The sequence below is a fragment of the Pseudorca crassidens genome, chromosome 8 (genome assembly GCF_039906515.1).
Source record: "Pseudorca crassidens isolate mPseCra1 chromosome 8, mPseCra1.hap1, whole genome shotgun sequence".
Lineage (NCBI taxonomy): Eukaryota > Metazoa > Chordata > Mammalia > Artiodactyla > Delphinidae > Pseudorca > Pseudorca crassidens.
The window spans coordinates 89,086,213-89,104,525 of NC_090303.1; the positions used below are offsets into that span (position 1 = coordinate 89,086,213).

Below are 18,313 nucleotides of genomic sequence, written 5' to 3' on the forward strand. Positions count from 1 at the left end.
TCACTCCTAGCTAAGTACTTTTTTAACAGTTTATAAAGCACGTTCACATTTATTAATCTGTTTGATCTTCATATCAACTCTTCAAGGCAGCTATTTTACAAATGAGAAAACTAAAACTCAGCTTAAATGCCTTATTAAGATGGCTTAATTTGTGATTCGTACTCTTTCTGTGTTCTGAGGGCAGGTTCTTCACCTGTCTTTGCTTCCCATAAGTAAATGTAACATTTGCCAGTTAGCTTTGTGGGGATGTATAAAAGTGATGATAACATGGGTGGAATGGTTATTTGGAATAAAAGTGCTAAATAAATTAATACGGAATAATAAATAATTTGTTTTATAAATTAATATATTTAATGTATTAAAATGTCTTTAATTATAATATTCAAGCATTAAATATATTAACACATAATAGATGTATTGAATTGAGTAATATAATATTGTATTAAATTAGTACATACATTATATGTAAATAAATTAATACATTATTTATGTGTAAATAAATTAATACATAATATATGTTTATAGATAGATAGATACAGTAGTTACCATTATTTGTATCTTTGGTTTATTACTACTTTTGAAGTATTTGCAACCAGGTCTTTGCAGCTTATACACTATCTTAAAGGGATGGTATTTTGCAGGTGGCTGGGAACACCCAAACTGGACCCCCACCATCAGGCAGCCATCTCTGAGTTTCTCAAAGGAAATGATGTACAGAATCCAGGGTCGGGTGAAGTATCATTTCACCTATTAGCTGGAGACCTGGCCCCAAATTCAGGATAACTGCCAAGTGAGATTGGCTGGATTACAGTTGAATCTACAATTGAATCTTGTATTTTATCACTCCATTGAGGAAAAAAGGCTAGCCCGAAGCCCACCAGCCAGAAAAATGGAGAGGAAGATATGTAAAGAGGGAGTAGAGGTGATGAATGGCTGGGTGTTCTCCTGAGGACAGCCCCAGCTCTCCTTAATATTCTGGTCTGGGAAAGCCGGAGCATCTGACCCCAAATAGATATGCTCTAAGGCTTTAGCTCCTAGTGCCTAGAAAATTAGCCCAATCAGTCTCCTTGAACTTGACCAATCCCTAACGTGGCTTTTCTTCAAGGGAAAGGAAGAGTGTTAGAGTGCTGGCTTGGGAGAGTTGCTGAAATCTCTCCTAGCTAACGGTTTCCAAAGTAAGAAGCATCCCAAAACTTGGGAATGATAATAGGAAGTTGAATTCTCTAAAATTCATTCATTCATTCCATAACATTTTGTGTTAGGTATTATACTATGTACTGGGATACAGAGATGAGTACTTGCTTGTGTATGTGTGTATAAATATATATGTATATATAGAGAGAGAGACAGAGGAAGAGAAAGAGAAGGAGACAGACTGTGAATAATCAATTTAAATGAAAACTTTCCAGAAATTATCCATTCAACAGAGTGATTAACAGATATAGAGGTGGTCCTTTTCTGGAGATAATTTCTAAGAACATAGATTCCTATAGAATATGAGGAGATAGTCAATTAAAAATAATACATAAACTAGAGATCTATAAGTTGAAAGAATGCAATGTAGATGGTAGGACAGGCAAAGAGAAGCCTGGTGTTTTAGAGCTTTGGAAAGAAGAATATGCCAGTATTCCTCCAGTACCGTTTCAGGAGAAGTTCTCCCAGCAATGGGGTCTTATTCTTCAGACAGAAATATTCCTCTTTAGTAATATTTATCAGCCAGCAGAGATGAAGTGAGATCATCCCTCCAAATTGGCCAGCCTCTGGGCTTTGGGTCAAAACTTTCCCTAATACCTCCCTTCTGTGTCCTGAGGTGAGCTGCCCATTGGAAAGGAGCCTTGGTTCAAATGGCCACCTCAGTTTTCTGTCTCAGGATATATTTTAACTTGAAGATGGTAAGTTGGTACTCTAGTTTCTAAATCAACTCCAGTCATATGCATTTGTCTGTAATTTTTATTATGACTATTACTTCCCTGCCTTCCAGAAGAACCATGAGAACCAAGTGTCCCCAAAATTCTGTACATGGATAGTTCTGTTTGAGGTATGCCTGGTATTCATGTACCTGTGGGAGTTCCCCTCCCCCAGCCACTTGCTCTTAATCAGGATTGCCCCAACAAGACTCCAGGGTTCCTGGCCTGGACCCAGTCACACTCACCGCGCCCCAAGCACTGACTTGAATTCTCAGTTTTTTTGTTTGTTTGTTTTTGCGGTACGCGGGCCTCTCACTGTTGTGGCCTCTCCCATTGCGGAGCGCAGGCTCCGGACGCGCAAGCTCAGCGGCCGTGGCTCACAGGCCCAGACGCTCCGCGGCATGTAGGATCATCCCGGATCGGGGCACGAACCCGTGTGCCCTGCATCCGCAGACAGACTCTCAACCACTGCGCCATCAGGGAAGCCCGAATTCTCAGTTTTGATCCTGAGTTTGTATGCAGTTGAACATAAATAGTTTTTGTCAAGATATCTTACTGTTTGGTTTGCTTGTAATTCCAAATTCTGGCCCCCAAAGTCAGCATGGGAGGGGGATAAAAATGAGCATAATATATGGCCCATAATTTTATGTATGGCCCCTGTTTTTAAAGGTTCTGTGCCTTGGTCATCACTACATCACTAGGACCTAACAGAGTTGACAAGGCATAGCAGGCACTCTAGAAATATTTGTTCATTTTTAATTAATTATTAATTAAATAACTAATTGATTAACCAGTCATTGACTAATTAATATAGGATGTAAAAATCCGAATCAAATCAAATAAGTCAGTAATGGATAAACAGAAAATGAGTGGGTCTGACAGCAGGTTCTGTAGTTCATTTAAGGAGGGCTGTTGACTGAGGGCTGAGATTTTAGGGATGGCTTTCCGGTGGGTCTGGGGCTCAGGTAAGTGTGAAGGGGGAGAAGCAAGATGACTGAAGTCCTTGAGACAGGAGGTGCAGGTCAGCCTGGGAGGGGGCGTGGTTTGTGTCAGAATCAGCAGAGAGGTAAGAAGAGGGTGATTATGGATCACTGTAAAATGCCAAGCCAAGTTTTTTTTTTTTTTTTCCCAAGCCAAGTTTTGACTTTTTCCTTTTAGTGGTAAGATGATATTGAAGATTTCTGAGCAAGGAAATTCATGATGAAAGGTCAGGGCTAAATATGTATTTTTATTTTTCATATCAGAAGAGGTAATTGTTGAAAACATGAGAACAATGAGATTTAAAAAAAAAAAAAACCACTAAGATAAAAATGACCTCTCCCTCTCTGGTAGCTCAGTGTGACCCTCACCGTACCGAATTTTTTTGACAATACCTGCCCACTTTACTTTGTTTCTTTGAGAACGTGTGTCTGCCAGCAAAAGGCAAACCCCTTTACGGGAAGAGGCCGTACAGTGCCTTGTACAGGACTGAGAAAAGTTTCAGTATGGGGAAGGTACTTCATGAATAAATAAATGAGCGTTTAGTTCACAAAGCAACTTCATAAACATTTTATCTCATTTAATTCTTACATCTGCCCTGTGAAGTAGATATTATTCTCTAAGAGAGAGATCAGGCCGGGGTATGTCCGCACTGTAGGAAAAGAAAGACCAAGTGGGAAAATCAGAGAGGCCGGAGAGGTAAGACACCAGTCAGGACACCAGTGGCAGGGGCTATCAGAGACAGCCAAGAGGGCTCGGGGGCTGAAGGGTGGGCTGCGCAGGATTCAGCTCCTTAGAGATCACAGACAGGACTGCTCAGAAGAGGGGGGGCTGAAGTCAAAATGTCCAGGGGCCAAGAAGAAGGGAAGTCATGGAAGAAGAGTCGGGGCGGAGGGAGACTGCATCATAAATTAATTATTTGGAGAAATTTGACATCAAAAGAAAAGACAGGAGTGAAGCTAAAAGAAACAAGACCCAAAGGTGATTTTCCCCCCAAGCCTTGGACATGTTTTTAGTCAGAGGGCACTGACCAGTGGAGAAAGAGGAGAGCACGAGAGAGCATGAGGTGAGGTGCGGCTGGACAACCTGTGTGAAGGAGGCGTGTGAGGCTGCAAAGACATCTCAGGTCTCACACACCTCTCTCGGTGGTACAATGAGATTAAACCCCAGCAGAGCTTGATCAGTGATTAGATGCATCTAAGTTACATAGCTAGTTTGCTTGTTCCAAACAGCCATCTTTCCCCATGTAGTACCAGACTCAACTATCTCTTTGAAAATATGTTTTCTCTTTTTTTTGGATCTTAAAAATAGTCTGCCCCCCAAGAGAAATCACTGCCTCTCAGATGACATTCTGTCAGGCCAAAGCTACAAAACCTCACCCAAAATAGATCAAATATTTTAAATATTTTCTTATTTGCACCCCTCACAAGTATGTCTGCAATGCAAAGCCAGTTATGAGATTGGCTTTTATTTTTTTCCTGATATGAGAAAAGACATGTTTTCTGGTTAAAAGGGGACACCAGGTCTCACCACACAGTGTTGGTTGGATTTCAGACAGTCTTCGGTAAGCCTGGGACAGGAAGAGGAAACACATACAGCTGAATAAACACATGTGGAGCAAGGGGGTCTCTCTTGAACTTGCCATCTGGGAGTCCATCTCGTGTACTTTGAGCTTCCCCATCAGAACGGTGGTTCTTTAAATGCAGGTGCAGGGTTTTTACAAGACTATAGAAGGCACAGAGCATAACACTAAGCCTTGCAGGTAATAGGTGTGCAGGAGTTGGTTGAATGAATGAAGAACTATCTGAGAAGAATCCAGTTGCAGCTCTGAGTGACAGGAGGAATTTCTCTTGAATGTAACCTTTTTGCTTTCTTTGAGGGTAGAGCAAATCCAATAGAAATGACTGAGGGAAGAGTGGAAACCAGAGAGCCATCAGTTATCCTCCCTAATTCAAGAAATAGGGAGACAAGAGATTTCTTGTGGGAGACTGAGGGAATTGTCCAGTCCTGTTGGGTAGAAGTAGGGAAAGATGACATTTGTCTCAGATGGTCCTTCTTCCGTCCACACTGGATCTTCTCTGATCACACACTCTTTCCATTTTGTCAGGTCCTCACCCTTATCCCAGACAACCATGCCCCTTTTCTTCCACCTGGTGCCCTGAGAGACCTGCGCCTCTTTCTTCTTTGCCCCAGCCCTGCAGGCTCTCACTTCAGCCACACCCTATTCATAAAAAAATTGGCATTAGGGCACTAAGGCAGGCTATGGCTTAATGTGTTAGCCCTTTAAGGGTAACTATTGCTTCTATAGTGTTAAAGCCTTAATACAAATGTGTGACTAAGTTGAGGACTTCGCATTCAGGGCAGGTCCCCTCTCCCTGCTAGTCAGGCTGACCCTGGTGAAGGGCGCCACTGGTCTGAGGACAAAGAGGGGCAGTAACCTTTCCCAGTGTCCCATAGGTGACCAGATACTAGTGCCCTGGGGAGAGAGTTCTCATCTGTACAGCAGTTTCTTAAAAAAAAAAGTTTAAGGATAGTACAAAACCTGTGTACATGCTTTGCAGAATTAACAAATGTAATCATTTTGTCATAATTGCTTCAGATCTTCTTTTATTGTCTTCTTATATTGTCAATAAATTTCAAGTTCTTTATTTTGTGGCTAGTACCATTTTCTCTCCCTTCTTATGGGCAACCACTGTGTTGAATTTGGTGTGGTTCTAGTCTACCATTACATGTATTCATATATGATTCATACGAATAGAATCATTCCAACTGCAACTTGCTTTTTTTTTCATACAATTTGTTTTTGAGATCAAATACACCTAGTTCATTCATTTTAGCTGCTATGTAGTATTCCACTCTACACTATAGTTTATATAGCCTCTCCCCCACTAATTGCTGCTGGGATTTTTGCCAATGATATTACCATTACAGACAATACTGTATAAAGAGCTGCCTTTTATGTGTCTCCTTGCTAAATAATACGAAAGCTTCCCAAGAGGATATACCTAAAAATGGCATTGCTAGGCAGGGAATGCATATGCTAAACATCACTAGATATTGCCAAATCACTCTGCAAAGTGGATGTACCAATTTACCTTCTTATCCAAATGTATACACATTATCAACAACATTTAGTTTTTCAAAGTTAAATGTCTTTTTCATTACCAGTTTGCCGGCTGTAAACTGGTGTCAAAGTTTTCATTTTCATTTTCCTGGTTACTAATGAGTTTGAGCGTTGTTTCACGGTTTTTGGCCTTTGCATTTTTTCTTCTGTGGATTGTTATATCCTATTCTCATTTTTCACTGGTTTTCTGTGTGTGTGTGTGTGTGTGTGTGTGTGTGTGTTTCTTTCTCTCTCTCTCTCCCTTTCACACCCACCTCCATTGATTTTCAGGCATTCTTTGATATTCTAGATTCTAATCCTTTGTTTTATACATTGCCCATCTTCTCTTGGCTTGTCTTTGTATATGGTGGCTTTTGTTGAACAGAAATTTTTACATCTTGAAGTAACCAAATTTTCCTTAGTTTAAATTTCTTTAGTTTAATTCTTACTCTATAGAAATATTACTTGGCTTTTTCTTGGTAAAAAAAAAGAAAGCTCCAAAATCTCAGTGGCTTATAACAAACGTTTATTTCTTACTCCTTAGTCAGTAGCAACTCTGCTGGTCCTGGCTGGGCTCACTGGCCCAACATAGCCCTTTGTGTCCCCTCTTCTGGGACTCAAGCTAAAGAGCCGCCTCGATCTGGGCTGTATTGGATTCCTACGCTGCTGTAACAAATTACCACAAACTGGGTGGCTTAAAACAACAGAAATTTATTCTTTCACAGTTCTGGAGGCCAGGAGTCCAAAGTCAAGGTGTTGACAGGGTTGTTGGCTTTTTCTGGAGGTGCTGAGGGAGACTCTGTTCCATGCCTCTCTCCTAGCTCCTGGTGGTCCCTGGCAATCCTTAGCATTCCTTGGCTCGTACAAGGATCACTCCAGTCTCTGCCTCTGCTTTCACAGCCCCTTTTCTCTTGTCACTTGTACATCTCAAGTCTTCCTCTGCCTTTTTCTTATAAGGGCACTTGCCATTGGATTTAAGCCCCACCTAGATAATCCAGTATGATTTCATCAAGAGATTCTTAACTTAACTGCATCTGCAAAGATCCCATTTCCAAATAAGGTGACATTTCCAGGTTCTGGATGAACGTATCTTTGGGAGGAGGGTGGACACCATTCAACCCATTCCATGGGACCTGTTGTTATCATGGCAAAGGGCAGACACTCCAGGGTAAAACCAAATGTGATGCCTCTTAAAGCCTCCACTTGGGATGGACCCATCATCACTTTCAGCCACATCCCATGGTTCACAGCAAATCCCAGGTCAAGTCCTCCTACTGAGAGCACTGCAACAACACAAAGCAAAGGACATGAGTATTTAATCCCAGTCAAAGAGGAAGTGAATGCTTGGCTACAACAATCCAATCTATTACAAACTACATTATTTTTGAAGTCAAATAATACATGTGGCTTTTAACAAAAAGCAGTCATCATCCACCTCACGCACTCCTGCAACTAACTGATCCTCCCACTAAGCAATGACTCTCAATGACTCCTTCTCAGTCTCCTTTTCTGGGCTTTAAATGGGGTGTCAGTTTCCGCACCTCTTGTTTTCACTGTTTGCTTCATTTTTTCAGGTAACTTATTCCTGGTTTAAAAATACTATTTATAAACGGATGGATCTCATGGGTATATATCAAGCCTCATCCTCTCCCCTAAACACCAGATTTGTACATCCCATGACCTATCTGTACTTCCACTTGGAAGCCTCTGTTCATCTTAATATGCCTAACATATGTCTAGTGTGATTCCCACCCCTCCTTGAAATTTATAACTCCCTCAGTGGTCCCCATTTCATTAAACAGCACTACCACTCAGTTATTCAGACCATGAAAGGAGATATCCTTGATTTCTCTCTTTTTCTCACATCCCTCATCCAAACCATCCGTGAGTCCTGATGTGTCCAAAGTTCAGTGCTTTCTCAGTCCCCCAACCACAACTCCCCTAGTCCAAGGAAGCACCTCTTGCCTATGAGAAGGCAACAACTCCCTCTTGCTTCTGCCCTTGCAGTCTCTCTGCCTAGTCTGCACAGGGCAGCCAGAGTGACTTTTTTCTGTCTGCTCAACATCTTCCAATGACTTTCCATCTGACTTAGAGCAAAACCCAAAGTCCTTACCGTGGCTATGAGGCTCTGGATGATCTGACCTGCCATTGGTGGTCACTTCTCCCCAGTTACTCTGAAATCTTTCTTATTTCTTTAGTACGCCCCTGCTATGCTTGCAGTTGGGCATGCCCTTCCTTAACATATTCTCACTGCTTGCTCCTTCATTTTATTCACCTCTCTATTGAAAAACTTCTTCAAAGAGGACTTCCTGATTTCCTCTCTTCCTCTACACTTTATTTTTCCTGTACAGCACTTTCCACCTCCTGATATGACATATTTATGTATTAGCTAATGCGTTTATCTGTCTCCCTTTATCAAAATGTATTTTGTTCACAATGAATGCCTAGAACATGCCCTGACATGTGGGTGACACTCAGTAACTATTTGTTCAGTGAATGAATGAACTATTGTGGGGGGGAGTTGGTATTTACTTTCATATTCCTAACAATATACTAATTCTACTATTAAAATTTCAATAGTAGACATTTATTATTGATTTTCTGCTAAACAAAATGAAGATTTAGCTCTCTTATCTACCATCATCCATCCTACTAACATGTTCTTGCTTATTCTCCTCTGAAACTAATTACATCATCATTGTTTTGGTGAAATAAATATGCAATGTTTACATAATTATGACTGTGTAATTTTTTTCTCACAGTTGAACTATATAGTATACAATAACCACTTTTCCTTTCTCATACAAATATTTTATTTTTCCTGAAATTATAATGACCTCACTCTTATATTTACTTATTTCCTATGTACCTATCATAAATGCTTTCCCCAAGAATATGTAACCTATCTACTTGTCTTTTTCTTAAAATATCCTTCCTGGAGTCCTCTGCTCCAACCTCTACTGATTGTTTTCTTGACCAGCTATTGTCCTGGAATTTTCTTTCACCATCATCATGGGACCACTTTCCCCTGTGTCATGGGTTTGCATCCTGTATTTTCTGATCCTTGTCTTCGAAGCTTCTTGGTTTCTAGTTTCGACCCCAACGTTTTTCCCCCTTTGAAGCATATAATCTCAAGAACGTAATAACTTCAGAATGAGATATGTTTTCATTCATTGTACTGGATGCCCAGTGGGCCCTTTGAATCTGGAAACTTTTGCCCTTCAGTTTGAGGAAATTTTAACGTATTATTTCTTTCATAGTGTCATTCCTACAATTTTCTGCAACACTCAGATGTTGGATATTTGATTGATTCTCTAACGTTCTTATCTTTTCTCTCCTTTTTTCCATCTTGTCTTTTTCTTCTACTTTTCTGCACGATTATTCTAAACTTTATCCTCCATTTCTTGAATTGAATTTTTATAAATTTCTGTCATAGTATTTTTCATTTACAACAGTTCTTTCCTGTTCCCTGCAAATACCTTTTTACAGCCCATTTCTCTTGTTTCGTGGCTACAGCATCTTCTCTTATCTCTCTGAGAATGGTAATTATAGTTTTCTTGAAGTTATATGGTAATTATAGTCTTCTTGAAGCTTTTTCTCTGTTTCTCACCCTGCCTCTTTTTCCTCTGAGTTTCTTTTTTCTGTTGTCCTAATCTCTCTTTCAGAGCCTTTCCTTAACTTGATGTTCGTATTTAAGAGTGAGATGCTAAACAGCCAGTTGAAAGTTCCTGTGCACAGTTCACAAAAGGGCCTTGGGTGTTAAGACAGACATTTCCGGAGTTCCTCAGATGTTGTGCCTTTAGATTTTTTTCCGTGAGCATGCCAGTTTCCCTGGAGTGGAATCCCCCAGTTTCCTTTCTGTGGAGTACAAACCTGACTGTGAGAGTCCTGGAGCCCCGCAGAGTGAGGGGTCGGGGCTTAGTGTTCCTTGAGCAGACGTTCATTTCAAAGTCTGTTTTCAGCACATGGCATCTTTTCTGTCCACTGCTTTGCCTGACATTCTGAGGCCAGCCTTTCTCTTCAGAAAATAAACTTCCAGTTTCTGTCTGGTTCAGGGAGGGGTGTGCGTCTGGCTGGTGGGGTGGGGAGAGGAGGATCTGGGTTTCTAACTGTTCCTTACACAGATTTTCAACCAAACCTGTTTTCTGCTCCATCCCTCACCCTCAGAGTTTCCCAGAGCTTCCAAATCCTGAGTTTTTCCTGGTTTTGAGGCTTGAATCGGCTTCTTTCTTGTCCATCGGCCTTCCGCTCTCCAGGGCCAGAGTTCAGTTTCTCATCTCTGGTAAGTCAATTATCAACCATGCATCCATTTTCCGTATTTCAGAATTTGGCTGACATCGAATTATGTTGATTCCTTTCCAGCACTCTTTGCCCTGTAGGATTTATTTATGACTTTTTCTTTCTTTATTATTATTTTGATGAGGTTTGGGAAAGAGGCAGAAGTAAATGAAGATTGTGCATTTGATCTGAGGAGTTTAACGGTATCCTCAAAATTTTTCAATCTTTTCGTTTGTACATTTTGTTTTTTATGATTTAAGAATCCTGCCATACTCTATCTTAAAAGTATTCTCCTACAATTTTTCCTAATCATTTTCAAGTTTCGTTTTTCACATAGTCTAGTTTCTTTGGGTGTGGGTGGGAATTCTGAATCTAATTTTATTATTTTCACATAATCAATTGTAATCTTACCATGGATAGAATAGTCCACCATTTTCCCCCTGATCTATGATGCCTTCACTGTTATTTTTAAAAGTTTCCATAAATGCTTGGGACTGTTTTTAGGCTTTTTACTTTATTCTATTGGTCTATTTGTCTTATGTTAATTAGAATTGCCCAATAAATATATTAGTCCTTTTTTTCAGAACTTTACTTTTCCATATGACTTTTAGGATTGTTTTGTCAAGTTCTACAAAATATATCATTTAGGGATTTTAGCTGGAATAATAAATTCATAGGTTAATTTGAGGAGAGTTTACATCTTTATAGTTTTTAGGTTTGCCATTTATAAAAGTGATATATTTCACCATTTAGGCGGGCCTTTTATGTCCTTAAATCCAGGAAATAAAAATTTTGTAATTTTCTTGCACGTGTTTTGTTACATTTATTCCCAGCTAGTGCACACTTTTGTTAGTAATATGAATAGCATATTTTCCCACTATATTTTAAAATGAAAGATGGCTGGTTACAGGAACTCTGGATTTTTGCATACTGAACTTGATTCCAATTATCTTGCGAAATTCTTTTATTAGTTCTAATATATTTGATGATTCTCTTGAAATTTCTACGTAGATAATCATGTCATAGAAAATAAAGACATTTGTTTTTCTTTCTAATTCCAATAGCTCCTATTTCCTTTTTTCTATTTCTTTGTCTTGGTTAGGACTTCCAGCCCATTTTTTAATTGTAAAAGAGATAATATTCCTTCTTGTCTTTTCATTGATTGTACCGGGAATACTTTTAAATATCATCATTAAGCGTGATGTTTGCTCTATATTTCTGGTAAATGTCTCTCATTATGTTTATAAAGATTCTATTGCTAGTTTTTTAAGAGATTTTTTTTCTAGAAGTGATTACTAATTTTACCAAGTATTATTTTTCATCTATTGAGATGATCTTTCTCTTTTCTTTTTTCTATTTTTTTTAAAACTTTTAAACTGCTAGTAGTGTATAATATGTCAATAGATTTTCAGATTTTGACCATCACAGCATTGGCCTTGTCTTCTTTTTCTTTGCACAGTTAGATTCAATATGCTCATTTTTTCATCTACGTTTGTAAGTACACTTAGTCTAATTTTCTTTTCTTTTCTTTTCTTTTACTGTTTTTGTTGTCCAATTTTGGTATCAACAGTCTACCAGTCTGATCTGAGTGTTTTATAAACTTGAGTCTCTGGACTTACTTCATTTGAGGAACAGAAGGTTGTGTGGGTTGGTGGTGGGGGCGATGTTCTACTGTCTTTTAAAATGTTTGAAATATCTGTTCAATTCAATAAAGTAGATATTTTAAGCTGGAAGAATGTATATTTTCCATGGAACTCAATGAAGGGATTTTAATTTTGAATGAAAAAAGTATGGCCTGCTTTTACTTTCCCAAATTGACACACTAGCAAAATAAAACTGTTACTACTGATCTACATGATCGCAAATACTCAGTTGGAACTGAAAAACTACAGTGAATCATCCAGATGTTTCCAAATGTCTTTTTAGATTTGTTGTGGTTTGATCAGGTAGATATATCCTACGCTAGGCAAGCTGTTCTTTATCTGGGATGATCCAAGTGGGAAATAAATTCCAGAGAAATTTCCTATATAAATCCTGTGTTTTTAGTGTCATTTACAAATGACTTTCTGGAAAAAGTGAATACTATTCAAGTAAAGTTTCCCATGGCAGAGATTGGCAACATATATCTCTTTTCTCTCTTTTTATTCCCTTTCATTTCTTTTTTATTCCTGCTTATTTTTTAAAAAGTAAAAGTTAAAAAAAAATGAAAAAAGAATTTTTCTGTATCATGGTGTATATTACATGCAGTTTGTTAAATTAGTCTTCCAACTATAGAGTTCCTTTACAATAAGTCTATTTTCAAATACACAAAATAGGCTGAATGATTGCTCATCCACAAAACCCCGTATTCAGAATTTATCTAGGGAAACATATGTCTCTTTTCTAAAGACATAATCCAAAAATATTTAGCCATTTATCTCCTAAAAACCATGCAAAATGCATGTCCTTTCCATGTTTCCTGCTGATAATATTTTCCCCATTCATAGCACAACTTTTCTTTCCTCTGGAAAGCTGGTACTTATTTTATTCATCAATGGCAAATTATGCCCTGATGCTGCTCAACCAAAGGGTATTACTCAAACAAGCAGGGAGAATGCTGCTTAGGATGTAATCAGCAGTGGCCATGGAAAGCAGCACATTAAAACAGGCCTCTTTGAGTTACGGTCCATACTGCCTAGAGATCACAGGCGCCAAACATCTCTGGACACAGGTCATATCTTCACACAGATTTCACCAGCTGAGTTGTTTTCAGAACTCACTGATGTCTGCCCTACAATGTCTTCAAGCTCAGCAGTTTACCGGACTGCGAAGTGTTATTCTATCCTTACAACCTGTCCCCAGCAGCCCAAATGGGTTGTGTTCCCGAAGTTTATTTCCAAATCATTTATTTGGGATCAGAAAACATTTTCCCATAGGAACAATTTTATAAACAGTGGTGTTCCACACATGCCTGGTTGAACCACAGCGTACTTGAAATGTAGCATTGACTGTTCTATACCCACAAGCCATTATTTATTCTGCTTCCCTGGGAAAGTGCATTCTGAGTTTTAACTTGGGATGCCTGAAGCTCACCTCTCCCTCTGCCTGGCAGCCTTTGCTGTAGATTTTTTTAGTCTGTGCTGCAGTAGCAGTTGGGAAGAGGGGACAGAGTAGCCTTTCCCCCAAAAAGATGAGTGTGGGTTGATATAGATGTCTCTGGGTAACTTGTTAGTGCTTCAGGGCTGAGGAAGGAAGCCACCATAGGGATCAATCACTTCCCAAGCCTTCTGAGTGAGGCACAAAGGGCAGGGACTTTTTCCTAAGTAGAGATCATTTCTAATTTGGATCTTCATAAATAGGGAAAGGCTTATACGGCAAAACCTAAGATTTTTGAAGACCATGCTTCTGGACTTGTAATTAGCCAGGGAAAATATTTTAACTCCTCTTAGCCAGTGATGAAACAGTCTCCAAACACAGAGCAATAGTGAATGAGGTAGAGCACCTAGAGCACCTAGACCCAGGCCTGACAAACAGGAAGTGCTCATAGTCTCTTGCTGTTGAATTAAGCACTGATCGACTAATTGAGTGAATTCTATATTGAGAAGTATAAGACCCCAGAGTATATATACACACGGGCTAGTTAATTTCATTGCAATTCAGCATCTCCTAATTCTGACCCTCTCATAGCACACATCCCACCCAAGGAAGAGTTGGTTGGAGTCCTTTCAAGAAGTCACTATAGCATCAGTGTCATCTCTGTGGGCATATGCATCCGTCTACACCAGCTCCAAAGCAGGTGCTGGGTTCCTTCATACCCCCTCTGTTGCGTTTAGTTTCTAGCAATATCTCTCTGTTGCCAAATCTGAATAAACAAAGAGGAGGGGGAGGGAGAGAGAAAGGTGATTTGGAAAACCAATGAGGATAGCCAAGCCCATAGGATCCTGCCTAGCTGAGTTTCTGGCAGCACACTTGTTCTGGCAAACATTACCTACTAAAAAAGACCTAAGTTTTTTTTTATTAGTTGTTTTTATAACACACGTAGACATATTTTAGGAGGCTGTGCCTCTTTCAGGTTGAAATCTAGCCTGTACATCAGACCTGAGTCCTAGCCATTTCAGGCTTTACAATTACATACACAATTTAACTTCATTTTGTATGTACAACTACTTTTAAAAGAAATACGCTATCAAGGATCCCTCAATTAAAAAGCCTTCCCCACCTCCACCCCAGTAAACTTACGGACTGTTAAGTTTCATGGACCGTGCTTTCTTTTTTAAAGTTCCATTTGTGTTCTACAAGACAGCCTCTTTCTCCAAGATTAACATTTCTTATGATTGTTCCTGACAATGGATTCACTTCCAGAGGCCCTGCTAAGGATAACCAAAAAAGGGCATGTAGCAGGCTGGTTTTGGCAGCCAGCACGCAGCTTCAGAGCTTTTTAGGTCTTGGTTTTTCTGATGAGTGATTTCCTGAGCATGCCTAGGGAATGACAGGCATCTCCACAGGCAGGCTGCATCCACCTCGGCTGGGGTGTCGTCATTGGCTGCCTATTAGAAAAACTACAGGACAATGCATACCACCGATGCCGACTGTAAACATAGGGGATATGTGTTCACTTAGCATGGACTTCTGGGAGGGGCTAAGGAAGGGCGGTCTGGAGTTTTATTGAATAGAGCAGTGTGTATTAGGCTGCCTGCCTGCCTGCACTCTTGCTGTGCTTCTGCTTAAAGAAATCAGTCCTTGCTTTCTGACTTAGTCCCTGGGAAGAAGTTTCAGCCTGAGAGGTAAGGCACAGAGGGCTTTCTTATAATCTCCTCCAGAGAGTATGGGGACTTTCTCCGGGTTTCAGTCAACATTCCTGGCCAAGGTAGCTGGAGATGCAAGATTGTAAACGCCAGTAAACCATGCAAATTCTCAGAGCCAGACCGGGCTTTGCTGCCCTGCAGATGTTCCCGGAAGACAAACAGGATGAGATCTCAAGTTTTGTTCTTAGAGTTGGGACGAGAGGAGCGATTATATAGAGACGTATATTCAGGGACCACTGGCAACTTTGATAAGATAGCCTTTTGTTCAGGAGTGTCATGGGGGTTATACCTGATAGCCGTAGGTCAGTGTCAGTAGCCGTTCTGTGCCTGTCTGCTCACACCAGAAGTCTCTCCTGCATCTTTTATTATCAGAGATTTAAAGAGGTTCTGCTTTAAAAAGAACAATAACTTTTTAGGTTGATGAGAAACCAAAAAGTGATAATTTGTAACCAAAGTCATTTACATTTTATTCTGCTACCAGTGTTTAAGACTAAACTTCTAGAGCTGCAAGGAAATCAGGTCAGAGCGGGGAAGAGCACTGGCATTTAGCACCGGCGGGGTTAATGTAACTGATCTGATATTTGCTGAGACAGAAGATGCCTCCCATGATCTGTTTCCTATAAAACCTAATAATGAGAGAATGCATGTGCTAGAGGGTGTGTTTTTAGAAATCGCATTTAACATCCGACCAAACTATTTCTTAAGAAATCTTATTTTCTGTTTGAAAGCATGCCTGAGTGTCACTAGAGAATTTGAAAAAGGTGTAGGTTGCAAGTGTGTTCTGAAAAGGGAGGAAACAGCCTTTCATTTCAAGATAGTCCGACATATTGGGGCATCTTAAACAGTAGTACAGGCAGCTAGTTGGTAGTAGCCTGGAATTCCTTTTAGAGAGAGCTGATTGTACAGGGTGGGGGAATTTTAGTGCTGTAGCAATGAAATGCATGGTCAAAAAAATGGGTGAGAACAAAGTACTTGGTATTCATGGATCCCTTCGATTAATAGGGCTATGCAGATGGACTTGTAAACTGAAATAGTAAAATCCTTCTAATGTGTTTGGCAAAACCAGACATGGATGTCTAGAACTTAAGTGAAGACTAGGTGGTATGTAGCAAGAAGGGCAAATCTGATCTTTTTAAAAAAATAAACCTGGATGTTAAAGGTTTCCAGCTCCAAATGACTGCCTCAGTTTGATTTTATTCCATGGATAGAGGTGGTTTTGTGTTGCGATTCATTAATCTTCTCTCTCTGTATTTAAAAGTTTGGGGATAATTTTCTTGAGAATGCCTCCCTCTCCTTCTAGAAGTGATATATGAGTACAAAATTCCCTGTGAATTTCTTTTCCTGGAACAGTTCTGAGTAAGTGTGAAAGAAAGGCTGCAGGCAAAAGCTATAGTTTGATTATTGTCCTTCCCTCGAAGAGATCAAGTTCCAGACCATTTTCACAGTGTTTTTAATGTCAATCAAAATATGGAGAGCAATTTCTTTTTCAACTGTTCTCTAAGCCGTGTTGGGAATGCAATTTGGAAGGAAATCTATAATCTTGGGATTTGAGGATAAATTCCGTTTTGAAACCAACATCTCCGAATCCCTGAGAGTTCAAACTTTGCTACCACCGCTCTCTCCCGGCCTCCTCGTGTGGTCTCTCACCCCCAACAACCAGAAAAACACATTTTTTTGAAATAATGCTTTAAGCGCTCTGCGCTACATAGTGACGGAACAGGGGGATTTGGATATTTTACTTTACGTAGGACTTTAGGCCACTCTTTGTGCTACTTTCCCCTTGTTGAATATTAGCTAGGACACACCTCCCCAAATAGGGAGGTAAACGGAGCACAGTGAAACCACAGTGCAAAAATTTTCATTTTATTAAAATCATTCAATAAAGAGAAGTACAATGGCAAAAGGCTGGAATAAAAAGTCACTAATAAAAAGTTGATCTTAGCACACACAAGGAATGTACTATGAATTGATCCACAGGTAACAGGCTGGGTTGTTTCCATTGTTCAAAACCAGTAGAATGCACAATTTAAATAATTAGGATCAAAAGATTGCTTTAAATAAATACACAATTCTTACATTAAAGTTAAGAGAAGGTTCAAACTGAAGTTTAAAGGATTTAAGCGAGATGCGTATAAGTATGCCCTGACAGTGAGGCTATTAGCAATTCTAATTGGCTCCTGTGATTGGCCTGAGGATCTCCGGCTCTGGGGCAGATGGTATAGGGTGGTCCTGTGCTCAGCCATGGAAAGTTCCAGAGTCCAGCCTACATATTTTCTGTTCTGATAAGTAAAATGTACCTTAGGAGGCCTTTTCTTAGAAACACATGCAGTTGTCTCCATTTGTCATTTTCGTGGTAGGATGGTTACTAGTTAGTCATTCTTTAGCAAGACAAAAAAGTGACTTAGACATGGGCATGAGGAGGGAGTAGCTGGTTGCCCACCTGCCTGCAGTCTATCACATGTCTCAGAAACGCGGTAGGGTGAGGCCCCGGTGGGAGACAGGGGAAAATGCTGACGAAGTGGTATGCAAATAGCATGGTAGGACTAAGGAGGAGGTTAGAAAGATGCTGCCAAAGAATTTTCAGACTTTAAAAAAGAGTTTTTTGGGTAGATTCTCTCAAAGCCCCAAAATAGAACTATTTGCTCCTTACTGAAAGTCCTTCATCCATCAAGTTAATCAAAGTTTATTATTGGAGAGAGGCTTATAGGTTCTGAGTAGTTGGTTAATTTAAAGAGATACTTGTAGCTCTGGCTCCACTCAGGAGAGGTCAGTCCCAGTACTGGTTCCCCTATATAAAAAGCCCAGACGTTTGAGGGGAGTCATCAACTCTTTGACCTCATCTGTAGAATGGGCATTCTAATGTTTCTCGCACCTCCCACAGTGGTTAAGATGTGTAAATGGGATGGAGCTGTTCACCCCCTCTTCTCTATAGGCTGTATACTCCACTGCCTGCAGTTTGAGTCCTCTGGACATTATGCTCATTTTGGCTGGTATTGGCTGGTATCTCCACTTCTTATCTATTTTCCCTAATTATCTGCTCCTTCCTTCCTCATATTTGAGGACCCTTGAGTGACACCTTCTAGATCCTACTTCTTTCTAAAACCCTGAACCCAGAGTTAGGGAATACTGGTCCACCCCAGTGTTGTCTAAATTTTGGCTTTGGTAATCCGAGACCAGGAGGACACAGGTATCAGGGGGCCAATAAGATGGGTTGTCAATGGTGTAAGGCCGTATCCAGGAACCTGAAGATCTAGTTGAATGGA

The 18,313-nt window shown here is 40.0% G+C and overlaps 1 protein-coding gene and 1 long non-coding RNA gene across 7 annotated transcripts in view; one reads left to right on the forward strand and one right to left on the reverse strand.

Moving 5' to 3' along the window:
- Window positions 1-3,038: 3,038 nt before the first annotated feature.
- On the reverse strand, window positions 3,039-14,639 carry LOC137229338 (uncharacterized). Its single transcript, XR_010945635.1, has 3 exons — window positions 14,485-14,639; window positions 6,264-7,271; window positions 3,039-5,106 (listed from the first exon to the last, which is right to left on the reverse strand). It is a non-coding gene; the product is annotated as an uncharacterized lncRNA (long non-coding RNA).
- Window positions 14,640-14,836: 197 nt separating this feature from the next.
- Window positions 14,837-18,313, forward strand: part of CALD1 (caldesmon 1) — a 181,670-nt gene continuing 178,193 nt past the window's right edge. For 2 of the 6 annotated variants that reach the window (XM_067747066.1, XM_067747069.1), the window contains exon 1: window positions 14,837-15,029. The gene's annotated coding sequence lies outside the window, so the exon portion shown is untranslated. The remainder of the gene's footprint in view (window positions 15,030-18,313) is intronic. The other 4 variants (XM_067747074.1, XM_067747075.1, XM_067747072.1 and 1 more) reach the window with 3 other exon arrangements.